Source organism: Medicago sativa, chromosome 7 (assembly GCF_051527215.1).
Source record: "Medicago sativa cultivar Bolivia chromosome 7, Bolivia_mono, whole genome shotgun sequence".
NCBI lineage: Eukaryota > Viridiplantae > Streptophyta > Magnoliopsida > Fabales > Fabaceae > Medicago > Medicago sativa.
This window is the reverse complement of record NC_140755.1, coordinates 62,702,869-62,718,191: the sequence shown is the minus strand read 5'-3', so window position 1 is coordinate 62,718,191 and position 15,323 is coordinate 62,702,869. Positions and strand designations below refer to the sequence as shown.

Below are 15,323 nucleotides of genomic sequence, written 5' to 3'. Positions count from 1 at the left end.
TGATTTGAGTAGGTGATAAGATTGTCTTAAAAAAAATTTCAAAAAAGAAAAAAGAATTTCTTAAATTTATTGTATTATTATGTCTTAAAAATTACTAAAAGCCCTAATTCATTAACACGCATCTTCGTATTCTGTAGCACCGCCGTGATTGATTAATACCCATCCACCCAACTCACGCGGTCTCCAACCTCAATCCAATCTATCGCCGAGTTTATAAGTCATCTAAAGCCACATAATTTGACAAAAGATAATGAAACTATAGGGTCCATGAAAAGTTTTGCAGTTTAATCAGAGTACAAGAAATTAAAAAGGAAACAGAAGGAACGCGATCCAAACATAAGAGAGTAACAAGCTGCATGCATGGTGCTAAATTAGCATATTATTGAACCAGCGAATATTCAACTTCATCGTGTTGATTTTGAAAACACCAATCCAACTAATAAAGTTGTGATCTATGGGGAAGTCGACAACTTTCAGCAAGAACAATGCATTTCATCATTTAATTATTACACCATAAATACACTTCACATTCTGCATGTATAGTATTAATATAGAACACACGGTTTCTTTCATATCCCCACTTGCCTGGATTGCTCAGTGCATGGTGTTTGTGTTGTGAGAAAAACAATGCAAGGTCACCCAAAGTTTGTAGCTTGACATAATTCATCGTTGAGAAGTCTATCCAGTAGACATCCAATAATTATTCTGTTTAAAGAATTAAACCACAAGAATCTTCCCATAACAACTAACTAACATAGGCAAAAAGGATGGTCCATTGGGCGAATTTTTCGGTTCTAGAAATTTCAAACTTGTGGAGTACAGACTAAGTACACCTATCTCAACCTTGTCAGTGAGAACATAAATAGTATTATGCAAAACCACAAAGTCCAGAACAATCCACGGATTTCCGCTTTTGGAGTAAGTAACCCAACTAGAATATCGAGACTGATAAACATGCAAACTACTTGAGATTATGCAATAAACCTCTTTGACAAATTCATTTGAACCTTTGACAAAAGTAAGTAATACTCGAGAACCATAACAAAAAATAATCTTCAATAGCTGAGGTGTCAATGATCAATTGTTTTCTTAAAAATGGTTTTATTAATTGTATTTTATTGTTACCTTTCATGATCAGTTATCCACTAGACGAGCTCAGATAGGATAATCCCCTAAAATAACTCGTCTTAGCGCGGTAAGCTCGTTTTTCAGGTATGCTTTAAAATGAACAAAATTTCTTTGCATATGAAATTGTTTGAACAAGAGTGGTGATTGCGATACCATGAAACTTTTGGATAATGTTCTTGATATCATATCTCGAAAACTAGATTTTGACGATCTATTTCAATTTTCTGGTGTTTACAATGAGTGGAGGAGAGTTCAAAAAAGTTATTGGAAAAGTTTCATGGTATCACCATAGCCACTACTTGTTTAACCAACTTCATATGCAAAGAAATTTTGTTCTTTTTATAACATACCAGAAAAATGAGCTTACCGCGCTAAGATGAGTTATTTTAGGGGATTATCCTATCTGAGTTCGTCTAGTGGATATCTCATCATGAAAGGAGCTATTAAACTACAATTAATGAATCCATTTATAAGAAAACAAATGATCATTGACACCTCAGCTATTGAATATTATTTGTTTCATTACGGTTCTCGAGTATTACTTACTTTTGTCAAAGGTTCAAATGAACGTGTCATAGATGCTTATTGCATAAGCTCAAGTAGTTTGCATGTTTATCATTCTCGATATTCTAGTTAGGTTACTTATTCCAAAAGCGGAAATTTGTGGATTGTTCTGGACTTCGTTGTTTTGCATAATAGTATTTATGTTCTCACTTACAAGGTTGAGATTGGTGTACTTAGTCTGAACTCTACAAGTTTGAAATTTCTAGAAACTGAAAATTAACCCAATGGACCATCCTTTTTTCCTATTTTACTTAGTTATGATGGGAATCTTCTTGTAGTTTTCTTTAAACAAATTAAATTATTGGATGTCCGCATGATAGACTTCTCAACGATGAGTTATCTCAAGCTAGAAACTTTGGGTGACCTTGCATTGTTTTTCTCACAACACAAATGCAATGCGCTGTGCAATCCAGGCAATTGGGGATATGAAAGAAATTGTGTGTGCTATATTAATACTATATATGCAGAATGTGAAGTGTATTCATGGTGTAATAATTAAATGATGAAATGCATTGTTCTTGTTGGTAGTTGTCGAATTCCCTATAGATCACAACTTTATTGGCTGGATTGATGTTTTCAAAATCAACACGATGAAGTTGATTATTGTCTGGCTCAATAATATGCTGATTTAGCACCATGCATGCAACTTATTACTCTCTTAAATTTGGATCTTGTTCCTTCTGTTTCCTTTTAAATTTCTTATACTCTCATTAAACTATAAAAACTTGTCATGGACTCTATAGTATCATTATATTTTCTCAAATTATGTGGCTTTAGATGACTTATGAACTCGGTGAATTTTTTGTTTATCTTATATTTTCTCTAAAGTCTTAAGGTTTGAAATGGCTATATGATTATATTTCATAAGATTCGTTTGAGTGTCTTGTTTTAATATTTGAAATATATTTGTTAAAGTAATTTGATAAGAGATGTAGTTTGGGTTTGGAAATCCAGTGGTCTACACATGCGTCATCACTGCAATATGGGGTGGTGTTCATGTTTATAGATTCAATAGATCATGCGTCGTCACTCCAACTTGTCATGGTCATGTTGTTTGCTATTCAGACACTCTTCATGTAATTTGGTTGGTTTGTGATCCTTTGAATGTGTTTCATACGTTAGGCAACTTGATCAGATTGATTAAGAAATTATTTAGTTGGGATTGGTACATTGTGTTGCTTCAGAACCTCCAAGAAGGAAACTTTGCTGCTTATTGTTTCGCTAGGTTGGATGCAGGGGTGGCTGCTCAGTGCCCAATATTTTTAAGGGGTACTAAAATTATTATTTCTACTTAGTAGTTAGTAGTATATATATACGTGTATTTCTTTTTAACTTGCTTTGATTAATTCTATAAAATAAATATTTAATGTTAAGTAATTAATTATGTGGATAATGATATAATTGAGAATTCTGCTCTTCACCCTGCACTTTTCGCTCGCGCCCTGCAGCCATGCCGAAAATATCTCTGCGTTAGTTAACTAACGCACGTGTAAATCAAACATGTCTTAAATTTACACATGCGTGACTTAATTCACGCTGCATGAGTTAACTCATGCAGGTTATAAACCTAGCGTGAGTTAACTCACGCTGGTATTGTTTTTCATATTCAGAATGTTTTTACATATTCACGTTCAAATATACCAGGCACGGGTGATGAATGAATCCTAGTTGTTCTACTTCTAATTGAATATACCAAACACAATAAATTCTTTTGAACCATCATATGTAAGCCACGTGGATCTTCTTAATTCCATACCTTGAATTGAAAAAAAGGAATAGTAACTGCATCTATTTCTTTAAGCTACAATGCAGAACAGTGACCTTGTAAGTACAATAACTAATAAGCATTAAAAGTAGCATAACCATTGAAGCACCGTCTAGATACCACAAAAGATCAAAACAGACTAGCGTGAGTTAACTTACGCTGGGTTTATTATAACCTGCGTGAGTTAACTCATGCAGTGTGACTTAAGTCACACATGTGTAAATTTAAGACATGTTTGATTTACACGTGCGTTAGTTAACTAACGCAGGGGTATTTTCGGCATGGCTGCAGGGCGCGAGCGAAAAGTGCAGGGTGAAGAGCTGAATTCTATAATTGATGTATTTTAAAATATGAGAGTTAAGTCAAAGAAAAAGAACACCCAATCACACACGTCCGATTTAGGCTAGCTTTGTACCCCAAGTAAGAGTCTTGGACCCCCAAGGTTCGGTGCCCATATTTTTCACGCAATTTTTTTTCTTCCTGGAAATTGATTAATCTCCAAAAATGGGGTTTTCATTCTCCTATAAATTGTTGAAATACATCGCTGAAATTGTCTACAAATTAATCCTTTTCTTTCAAGGTACGTCCCTTTTTCATTGTCTTAGTGTTACGCTTTTTCATTATCTTATTCCAAATCAATGCATGGACGCTGTCTAAATCAGAAATACTTTTAGTTGGCAATTTCATGTTACAAAGTTTGAGAATGTCTTTTAACCTTTCATGATATTTCATGATAAAAGGTAACCAAGCCTACAAACCCATGAATTGATGATACAAAGAAGGAGGGAATTGAAGCAAAAGGTCCTGACAGAGATTAAGCATCATAACAAATGATTGCATTGTAATATGGTCCGAAGCAAATGTGACACTACATTATTGTTGTCCCTATTAATGTATCTTAAGAAGGTCAACTTGGGCTTGCTAGAGTTCAAATAATTGACATTAGACCATAAATGTGGTGGTAAGTTTTTTTTTGAAACTATACAATTGTTCTGTATGTTGTTTTCTTTTATTAGATAACAACATCCTAGAAGGGCTTAGTCTTGCCGATAAATTTTCTTCCAATGAACTCTTGTATTTAAGTAAGTTCTGATCTTGCGATATAATTTTTTCAATTTATATTCATTCATTTACTTCGTTTCTATAGTATGACTATTTCCTTTATTCCAAAATTTTGTCATAGATATGCTGAATTAAGGGATCATATCCATGTTTAGAACTCAGTTATCTATGTATATTTTATGTGTATAGTAATGTTTTTGAAATGATTAATTTGTCTTTATAAGAAATTGATTTTTAATTATCTTTTTTGGTGGTGGCCGGGGTTTGAACCCCGAACATTGCATACATTATGCATTGTCCATACCCCTCATTCATTTACACCTTCATCGTATTCTGTAGACACCGCCGTGACTGATGAATACACATCCACCCAATCCATCGCCGTTCCTCCCCGACGAGCTTATCCCCGAAATCCCGTCATGGCTTCCTGTCAATTATCTGATGCTGATGAAGTCTGTAAGTCATACTTGGAATACTATTATCTCCGATCCTAAATTCGTCAAAATGCACCTTCATCGTTCTGCACGAAACCCTTTTAGGGTATAGCTATAAGTCTAGTGTGATATATTGTCAGTTTGTGTTTGTTTATGATAATTCAACCGACGTTTATAAGGTTCTGGAATTAAGTCCCAGTGGTGATACGAATCCTCATACGAAAACCACAGTGAGAGTGCATTTGAATTGTACTGTTAATTGGTTGGCCAATAAAAGTGAATGGTCGAATGACACTATAGGCGAATTTGTGATTCTTTCGTTTGATATTGGTAGAGAGAAATACACACAGCTTCTGTGTAACATCCCGCTTAATAGGACCTGATCACGGTGCAATGTGTGCGTTTAAGGTGAGGGGCATTTTTGGAATTTCGCATGAGGAAGATATTTATATGATTTTGGGACTTTTACCTTCATAATATTTTCTCCACTCTCTCTCTAGGTTTTCTATCTTTCTCTTTTGCTCTTCCTTCTCTCTAAGATTATCACCACCACTCATCACCCAAACTTGAATCACCACTCAATCATCTTCCAAACCTTCACTAGACTAGAGATTAGGCTTAGTTTGTTGGCAAGGGAGTTGGTGCAAACTTCACCAAAGATTTCTCATATCTAGAGTTTGTGGATAAGTTGTTGTCAAGAGCTTGAGCTTGTGTGAGTCTACTTTTAATCATCCAAAGGTGAGTTCTTAGATAGATCCTTTCCATGGGTTGTGTGATGCTTGTGAAAGAGTAGTTGTTTTGTTAGGGTTTATATATATATAAATTATTTGCCCCTTTTCATGTGATGCTTGTTTTGCTTATGGATACTTGCTCTAAGACTGTTTTTACAGGTTTAAATGTTCCTAAGGGTCATATTATGCTTTGGGATACTTGTATATGAGGTCTTTTGATCAAAAACACCATTTTGGGAGATTCTGGGCTGTCAAAGCTCGCCTAGCGAGTAAGTTGCTCGCCACGGCGAGCTCAAAGGCCGCAGGGGGGGTGTTGCTCGCCTTCTGCTCGCAGCTGCAAGTAAGGCAGCTCGCCTTGCGAGCTCTTGTACTCGCCTAGGCGAGTAAGTCAGTGCAGCATTGCGCTGTTTGCTCGCCTCTTGCCTTGGGTCGTTCTTCGAGCTGTTTTCCTTGGACAGTCTTTTTATAAGTGAACCCCTCATAACAATGTCCTAAAGCATAGGCTTTCAAATGTTTTCTTGAGAATAAAAGAGTGAAGCAAGTATTCGTTGGTGAAGGCAAAGCATGACATGAGAGAAAGCTAAACCCTGAATGGGTAGCAAGCTATACACTATGATAAAGGTAGAGAACTTAGAGCCTCGATCTATATATCGAGAATTGGATAGTTAAGTTTTGTGATTGATTAATAAGAAGAATAACGTATAGTAATCTATTCATGAGTAAGATAAGACAAGAATCATACGAATAAGATTATTAAGAAGTAAGGTGTCGTGTCTTTTGTATACCTTCCTAGGTTGGGTACAAAAGGTTCTCCAAGGGGGAATGGGGTAAGCCGTGAGGGACCCGCACGTTCACTAAGGGAGTCTGGTACGCCTTGTTAGGCATTTTTACCGGTAGTAAAGGATTAACTTTCGGGGCTGCTCCTCCTGGAACTAATCCGTAAAATGAATCCAGATATTCTTGATTGTTCAACGCTAACTTCTAACCTAATACTTGAACATGTTTTACGCTTGCGTATGAATTAAGCTATGATATAATATGTACAAGATTAGAATCAAGTAAAGAAGTATGTCGAAGACGAGTTAGGTTTTATCTAGTCGTCCGACTTAGAAATGTGTCATGAAAGATATTTCTTGATAATTAGCGCGTATCTTGATATAGCGATCTTAGACTTTTTCCCTTGATCGCCATGACATGAATAGAGTAGCGAAACCTCTAGTAAGTTTGAGAATCTACGACGGATCTAGCATGCGCTACCGTCTAGCCAAGAAAGACCACACACGTATAATCAACCGGCATGTTGTATATTAGACACGTGATGACCATAGATTTTTCCCCAAGGTTATCACTAGCCTAGGCTAGATAGAACTCACTGAGGCATTATGTCTCATCCAACTCCTTATTTGTTCAGGTTCACAGGTTGCTCAAAGAAAAGGTAAGGAAAAAGCTTTGGATTGATCGAGATTGCATAATCAAAGTGGAGTTGAATTAAGGATGCATATGTTATATTATTTAAGTTATGTTGTTAGACTTCGTAACTAGATCTATGAAGCAAAAACTTTGGTGTGTAATAATGTAACATATGACACGGAAGCTTTGTATCTTAACTCTCGACTTAAAGTCGTTTCTGTATTGTATAATTAATGTAACCAATATCACTCTTTCACGCACGTTTGATTATTCTAGATAATTTCAAACTGGGCGTTACATTTTGGTATCAGAGCAGGTCGTTTCAGATCGTGCCTTGGGTCATTAATATTACAATCCAAGTAGTTGTTCTTTTGAGTTTAGGATGTTGTCCTCATTGTTATATTTGGTTGAAATTGATCGCTTTGACTTAAATATGACAGTTTGAGCGAGAATGTCTGGAGCACAAAGAGGACGAGGCCGACCAAGAGCCAATCAGAATGTGGAGCAGAATGTTAACCCTGATGCTCAGTTGTGGGCACAGATGATGCAGCAGAATCAGCAGATGATGCACATGATGCAACAGCAGATCCAGCAGAACGCACAGTCTCAGCAGCAGTGGGCTGCAGCTATGCACCAAGGTCCGGGATTGAATCAACCGCATCCACCACCTCCAGTAGTGGGAAACCCAGTATTCCGAGAATTCAATCGGAACCATCCTCCAGAGTTCGAAGATAGCCGGGAACCACCTGAAGCTAAGAGGTGGATCAAGCATATGGAGAAGATTTTTCTTATGGCCAATTGTACCGAGGAAGAGAAAGTAGTTTATGCAACTAATCAATTCCGAGGTGCAGCACAGGATTGGTGAGAAACTGCTCGACGCAGGATGGTGACAAATGGATTACCAGTGAATTGGGAGAACTTTAAGCAAGTGATGAAAGAGAAATATATTCCTTTGTCGTTCAAGGTCAGGAAGGAGCAGGAATTTCTTCATTTGAAACAAGGTCAAATGTCGGTGACGGAGTTCACAAAGAAGTTTGAGGAATTATCTTATTACTCTACTCACCATGAGTATGCGGGTAATGAGATGTGGAAAGTTAACCAATATAAGTATGCTTTGAGGGGTGAACTATATGCGGTAGTCAGTCAGCAAAGGTTAACAAATTTCGATGAGATGGTGCATAATAGTTTGGAGGCTGAGAGAGGTTTTGATAAAGCTGTCAGAGAGGGTACCACGTCCTTTGATAGAAGAAGAGGCAATTTTGTTGATAGGCATCATGATAAGTTAAAGCCAAGGGGGTCTCCTCAGAAGGGGTCTCCTCAGAAGGGAAGACAGATGGGTTCATCCAATTCTTTTGTTGCTTGCAGTAAATGTGGAAGGACTCATGCTGGCCAATGCAAAATGGGAGACGATTCATGTTATGCTTGTGGCCAGAGAGGGCACTTTATGGTGGATTGTCCAACTAGGAGGAACAAGGGCAAAGGTGTAAGTACCGCAATGAACAGAGGAAGGGTGTACTCATTGGATGGCAAAAAGGCACAAGCTAATGAAGATTTGATTGGCGGTACGTGTTTTCTTGGTCAAAATCCTATTAATGTTTTATTTGATTGTGGAGCATCCTGTTCTTTCATTTCTTTCCAATGTGTTGAAGCTCTTCAGTTATCTGTTTCGTTATTAAATCCCCCTATGATGGTAACTACGGCCACCGACGGAGGAATTGTAGCGAATTATGTTTGTGAGAATTGTCCTATCACCGTATCTAGTAAGACTTATTATATAGACTTGGTATGTCTTCCGATGAAGCAACTTGATGTGATATTAGGTATGGATTGGTTGTCAGCAAATCACGTATATATAGGGTGTGCAGAGAAGAGTATTTATATGCCAACTACTAACACGGTGGAAGGAGTGGCTTTATCAGAATTATTAAAGCACACGTATCAAATGGCTCAATTTATTTGTGCTCAAGATAAAGGTTTTTATGTTATGCTCACCGTGACTTCATAAACAGATTTGAGTCCAAGTGATATTCCGATTGTCAGTGAGTACCTGGATGTCTTTCCGGCCGATATCACAAATTTACCACCAGAAAGGGAAATTGAGTTTTCAATTGATTTGATTCCAGGAGCGGAGCCGGTGTCGGTAGCGCCTTATAGAATGTCTCCTTTGGAGCTTAAAGAACTGAAGTCTCAGCTTGAAGAGCTTATACAGAAGCATTTCATCAGGCCTAGTGTATCTCCTTGGGGTGCACCGGTGTTGTTAGTCAAGAAGAAAGATGGTAGCATGAGACTGTGTATTGACTATCGCCAGTTGAATAAGGTAACAATCAAGAACAAGTATCCATTGCCAAGGATTGATGATCTACTTGATCAGCTTAAGGGAGCGTCCGTGTTCTCAAAGATTGACCTTAGATCTGGATATCATCAGATACGAATCAAATCTTCGGATGTGTCTAAAACGGCTTTCAGAACGCGTTACGGACATTATGAATTCTTAGTTATGCCTTTTGGTGTATCCAATGCTCCAGCAGTTTTTATGGATTATATGAACCGGATCTTTCAACCGTTTTTGGATCAATTTGTCATTATTTTCATTGATGACATATTGATTTATTCTAGGAATCCTCAGGAGCATGCACAACATCTGAGAACAGTGTTGGATGTTCTCCGAGAAAAACAACTTTATGCAAAGTTTAGCAAGTGTGAGTTTTGGTTGTCAGAAGTTAAGTTCCTGGGTCATGTTATTTCTCAAGGAGGAGTAGCAGTTGACCAGTCGAAAGTAGAAGCTGTTCAAAATTGGACTAGACCAAAGAATGTTTTGGAGGTTCGAAGCTTTTTGGGGTTAGCTGGCTATTATCGGCGATTCATCATGAAGTTTTCCCAAATCGCTTTGCCATTAACCCGACTCACAAGGAAGGATGTACCTTTTGTGTGGGATGAAGAATGTGAGAAGAGTTTTAGGACTCTGAAGAAGAAGTTGACGCAGGCACCAGTTTTAACTATACCAGACCCAGAGAAAGGATATATTGTGTTTTGTGATGCATCGTCTAAGGGACTTGGTAGAGTACTCATGCAAGAAAACAATGTGATAGCTTATGCATCTAGACAATTCAAGACACATGAAGAAAACTACCCCACTCATGATTTAGAATTAGCAGCCATCATTTTTGTTTTGAAGATATGGAGGCATCACTTGTATGGAACACATTTTGAGCTATTCAGTGATCATAAGAGTCTGAAGTACTTATTTGATCAAAGAGATTTGAATATGAGGCAAAGGCGTTGGATGAAGTATTTAAAGGACTTTGATTTTGATTTGTAATACCATCCCGGAAAGGCCAACGTGGTAGCAGATGCCTTGAGTCGTAAGGCCTTAGCTCGAGCCGAGGTCATGATGCATGTTTGTAAGATGTATGAAAAGGTCCGAGACCTCAATCTTGAAGCCACAGAGGATAAAGATGGTATATGGTTGCATCAATTGGAAATTTCATGCGACTTGCAATCAAGAATTATCCAAGCACAAGGTGCTGATTCAGAACTTCAGAAAAGAAGTGTCCACCCGGAATTTTCTATAGCTTCGGATGGGGCAATTTTGTTTGAGGGAAGAATATGTGTCCCGAATGATCAAGAACTTAGAAGATTAATCTTGGAAGTGGCTCACAAAAGTAGTTTCTCGATTCATCCTGGTTCCACCAAGATGTATCAGGATTTAAAGAAAGGATACTGGTGGCCTGGTATGAAGACTGATATTGCCGAGTTTGTAGCGAGATGCATAGTATGTCAACAAGTCAAGATAGAACATCAAAGACCCGCTGGAATATTGCAACAGTTAGAGATTCCTCAATGGAAATGGGAGCACATTACCATGGATTTTGTAGGTGGCTTACCTCGTACTCAAAGAGGGCATGATTCAATTTGGGTAATTGTGGACAGGTTAACCAAGTCGGCTCATTTCTTACCGGTTAAATCTACCTACAAGACATCACAATATGCGGAATTGTTTATTTCAGAGATTGTCAAGTTGCACGGTGTCCCAGCGAGCATCGTATCAGATAGCGATCCAATCTTCACTTCACACTTTTGGAGAGCTTTTCATAGAGCTTTGGGAACTAAATTGAGACTAAGCACGTCTCACCATCCGCAGACTGATGGTCAGTCAGAGAGAACCATTCAGACTTTAGAGGATATGTTGCGTGCTTGCATTCTAGAAGATGGAGGAAGTTGGAATCACCACTTACCTCTGATAGAATTTTCCTACAACAATAGCTATCACTCAAGTATTGGAATGGCACCTTACGAAGCATTGTATGGTAGGAAATGTAGAACTCCTTTGTGTTGGGCTGAAGTTGGGGATAAGAGCATCATTGGGCCAGAAATCATTCAAGAGACAACTCTGAAAATTAAGTCAATTCAGGAAAAGATGAGAACAGCTCAGAGTCGTTAGAAAAGCTACGCGGACAAGAGGCGAACACCTTTAGAGTTCAATAAGGGTGATCATCTATTCTTAAAGGTTACCCCTAAGTTAGGTTTAAGGGGTGCTTTCAGAACTAAGAAGTTGTGTCCAAGGTATGTGGGACCGTTTTTGATACTCAAGCGTATCGGACCAGTGGCTTATCAATTGGCCTTACCCCAGCTATGTCGGGATTACATGATGTATTTCATGTATCGCAATTAAAGAAGTACATTCCGGATCCTTTCCAACCTGTTGAGTTAGATTCTATAGATTAGAGATCAGATTTGACATTTCAGCCGGAACCAGAAGGAATAATAGACCGTGACATCAAATCCCTCAGGAACAAAGAGATTCCTATAGTGAAAGTGGTTTGGAGAGGTTCGCCGGATGGGGAAGTTACGTGGGAGCTTGAATCGGAGATGTTAAGTCAGTATCCGCACTTGTTTTCAGGTATATTCTAAATTTCGAGGACGAAATTTTTTTAAGGGGGGTAGAATGTAACATCCCGCTTAATAGGACCTGATCACGGTGCAATGTGTGCGTTTAAGGTGAGGGGCATTTTTGGAATTTCGCATGAGGAAGATATTTATATGATTTTGGGACTTTTACCTTCATAATATTTTCTCCACTCTCTCTCTAGGTTTTCTATCTTTCTCTTTTGCTCTTCCTTCTCTCTAAGATTATCACCACCACTCATCACCCAAACTTGAATCACCACTCAATCATCTTCCAAACCTTCACTAGACTAGAGATTAGGCTTAGTTTGTTGGCAAGGGAGTTGGTGCAAGCTTCACCAAACATTTCTCATATCTAGGGTTTGTGGATAAGTTGTTGTCAAGAGCTTGAGCTTGTGTGAGTCTACTTTTAATCATCCAAAGGTGAGTTCTTAGATAGATCCTTTCCATGGGTTGTGTGATGCTTGTGAAAGAGTAGTTGTTTTGTTAGGGTTTATATATATAAATTATTTGCCCCTTTTCATGTGATGCTTGTTTTCCTTATGGATACTTGCTCTTAGACTGTTTTTACAGGTTTAAATGTTCCTAAGGGTCATATTATGCTTTGGGATACTTGTATATGAGGTCTTTTGATCAAAAACACCATTTTGGGAGATTCTGGGCTGTCAAAGATCGCCTAGCGAGTAAGTTGCTCGCCACGGCGAGCTTGAAGGCCGCAGGGGGGGTGTTGCTCGCCTTCTGCTCGCAGCTGCGAGTAAGGCAGCTCGCCTCGCGATCTCTTGTACTCGCCTAGGTGAGTAAGTCAGTGCAGCATTGCGCTGTTTGCTCGCCTCTTGCCTTGGGTCGTTCTTCGAGCTGTTTTCCTTGGACAGTCTTTTTATAAGTGAACCCCTCATAACAATGTCCTAAATCATAGGCTTTCAAATGTTTTCTTGAGAATAAAAGAGTGCAGCAAGTATTCGTTGGTGAAGGCAAAGCATGACATGAGAGAAAGCTAAACCCTGAATGGGTAGCAAGCTATACACTATGATAAAGGGAGAGAACTTAGAGCCTCGATCTATATATCGAGAATTAGATAGTTAAGTTTTGAGATTGATTAATAAGAAGAATAACGTATAGTAATCTATTCATGAGTAAGATAAGACAAGAATCATACAAATAAGATTATTAAGAAGTAAGGTGTCGTGTCTTTTGTATACCTTCCTAGGTTGGGTACAAAAGGTTCTCCAAGGGGGAATGGGGTAAGCCGTGAGGGACCCGCACGTTCACTAAGGGAGTCTGGTACGCCTTGTTAGGCATTTTTACCGGTAGTAAAGGATTAACTTTCGGGGTTGCTCCTCCTGGAACTAATCCGTAAAATGAATACAGATATTCTTGATTGTTCAACGCTAACTTCTAACCTAATACTTGAACATGTTTTACGCTTGCGTATGAATTAAGCTATGATATAATATGTACAAGATTAGAATCAAGTAAAGAAGTATGTCGAAGACGAGTTAGGTTTTATCTAGTCGTCCGACTTAGAAATGTGTCATGAAAGATATTTCTTGATAATTAGCGCGTATCTTGATATAGCGATCTTAGACTTTTTCCCTTGATCGCCATGACATGAATAGAGTAGCGAAACCTCTAGTAAGTTTGAGAATCTACGACGGATCTAGCATGCACTACCGTCTAGCCAAGAAAGACCACACACGTATAATCAACCGGCATGTTGTATATTAGACACGTGATGACCATAGATTTTTCCCCAAGGTTATCACTAGCCTAGGCTAGATAGAACTCACTGAGGCATTATGTCTCATCCAACTCCTTATTTGTTCAGGTTCACAGGTTGCTCAAAGAAAAGGTAAGGAAAAAGCTTTGGATTGATCGAGATTGCATAATCAAAGTGGACTTGAATTAAGGATGCATATGTTATATATATTATTTAAGTTATGTTGTTAGATTTCGTAACTAGATCTATGAAGCAAAAACTTTGGTGTGTAATAATGTAACATATGACACGGAAGCTTTGTATCTTAACTCTCGACTTAAAGTCGTTTCTGTATTGTATAATTAATGTAACCAATATCACTCTTTAACGCACGTTTGATTATTCTAGATAATTTCAAACTGGGCGTTACATTCTGCCCCCTCAAGGTTATGATAATGGTGGAGCAGCGCCGAGTATTTGTGTATTGAAAGACTCCTTGTATTTGTATCATGCTTTCAAGAAGACTGATTTGGTTATATGGAAGATTACAGAATTTGGAAATGAAAATTCTTGGACTCAATTCCACAAAGTTATATATCACTACATTCACACGAATTACGAATATGCTGGTAGCCGGCTTTTAATATTAAAACCATTGCATCTTTCTGAGAATGGTGAAACAATGGTATTGGCAGACATTGTTCAAGACCGAGCGATTCTTTATAACCTGAGAACAAACAAAGCAAAGAAAACTACGTTTAACAAAATGATATTTTGGTTCCCATTGAAAGATTATGTCGAAAGCTTGGTTTCAGCTTCTTGAAAGTAAGTTCTTCTGGCTTTATACTTTTTTTGAATTTATATTACTTCATGTACTTAGTTACAATGGTGTGACAATTTTCTTTACATCAAAACCATATTATCATATTAAGATCTTAGTTATGTAATATGTATGTATATTTAAAGCATATAATGTTTTTGCTAATAGCTTTAAGCTAGACTAATTTATTTCATGCGGTTAGAACATTCTGGTTAAGGGTTTAGTTTTATGAGGTTAAGGTCAGTGACTTATGAAACTATGTATCTTTCTTCTGAAATGAAAATTAATTGATACGTAAAATTGAGTAACTAAAGATTGGAATCTTTCAAACCATGCTCTTTGGTCTTGTTTGAGGCCACACAGAAGTCTATTTATCTTCTCATAAATGCATGTTTTACCCGGTGATGGGATAGTGCAAGAGTAAAAATTAGTGCACCATAACTATAATTTTTGTAGATTCCATAACGCTGATAACAACATCCTAGAAGAGCTTAGTCTTGCTGATAAATTTTCTTTCAATGCATGTTTAGAACTTAAATTCTTTCAATGAACTTTTGAATTTAAGTAAATTCTTTCAATGAACTTAAGTTTATTCCAAAATTTGTCATAGATATGCTGAATTAATGGACTGATCCTATCCATGTTTAGAACCCAGTTATCTATATATATTTTAAGTGTATAGTAATGTTTTTGCAAATCAATAAATATTTTCATTATTCAGCCTCATCAGTCAACCATTTTGTCTACAATTTATATACTATTCCTAAAAATATTTGTAAATTTGTGATCTTTTATGCTTTCTACAATT

At 37.6% G+C, this 15,323-nt stretch overlaps 3 pseudogenes; 2 read left to right on the top strand and 1 right to left on the bottom strand.

Moving 5' to 3' along the window:
- Window positions 1–379: 379 nt before the first annotated feature.
- Window positions 380–1,273, bottom strand: LOC146907499 (uncharacterized; annotated as a pseudogene).
- A 9-nt stretch (window positions 1,274–1,282) lies between these two features.
- Window positions 1,283–2,311, top strand: LOC146907498 (uncharacterized; annotated as a pseudogene).
- Window positions 2,312–4,873: 2,562 nt separating this feature from the next.
- Window positions 4,874–14,518, top strand: LOC146907497 (uncharacterized; annotated as a pseudogene).
- The last annotated feature ends 805 nt before the right edge of the window (window positions 14,519–15,323 follow it).